Source organism: Volvox carteri (assembly GCF_000143455.1).
Source record: "Volvox carteri f. nagariensis unplaced genomic scaffold VOLCAscaffold_1, whole genome shotgun sequence".
Lineage (NCBI taxonomy): Eukaryota > Viridiplantae > Chlorophyta > Chlorophyceae > Chlamydomonadales > Volvocaceae > Volvox > Volvox carteri.
Genome location: NW_003307545.1, coordinates 5,027,827 through 5,028,582, shown reverse-complemented (window position 1 = coordinate 5,028,582; position 756 = coordinate 5,027,827).

The following is a 756-nucleotide window of genomic DNA, read 5'->3' as shown; positions in this document are numbered from 1 at the left end:
CGGAGAGACGCAGCGAGCTTATCCAGTCTGCCCGTAAGCAGAAGGCGAAAGGTGCCGAAGCCACCCAGGGGACCCAGGCCTCGGGGAGGGAGCTGGGGACTGCTGCTGCGGAGGGGGACGACACGATTATGGAGGCGGAATCAATGGGCTCCCCATCCCAGAGCCTAATCTTACACCTCCCCACCGGCTCCCAACCTGGTTGTAAAGACCAGCCCACTGCCACCCCCAGCCAACTCTGTTGATGGAAGCGACGACCACAATCAAGCGCCAACAGGGCGCAATGCAGGGACGGCCACTTCGTATTGCAACACAGAACATGCAGGGTCTGCTGGCCAAACACAAGGACAAGATTCATGCAGCGGCCAAACAGTGGATAGAGATGGGGCTGGATGTGATCTGCCTGCAGGAAACCCACCACACCAATGCCCACCACCAATCCCTGTTTGAACGCGAGCTAAGCATGGCAGCTGCAACAGCCCACAGCCGGGGCTGGCGAGTAGTGGCCAGCTCGTGGTCTAACTCCATCCACACGGGGGGCGTCCTTACCCTCGTCCGACAAGGCCTAACAGCTACCGTGGAGACCAAGCCTAATAAGCCGAGTGTACAGGGTCGGCTGACGAGCTGCCTGCTTCGCTGGGGAGGACACTGCATTGAGGTCTGCAACATCTATGTCCCCACCGGCACTACTCATAGAGCAGCAGCCCTCAGGCAAGAACTGATCAGCAACATCCTGGCAGCAACGGCCACGCAGGCAGA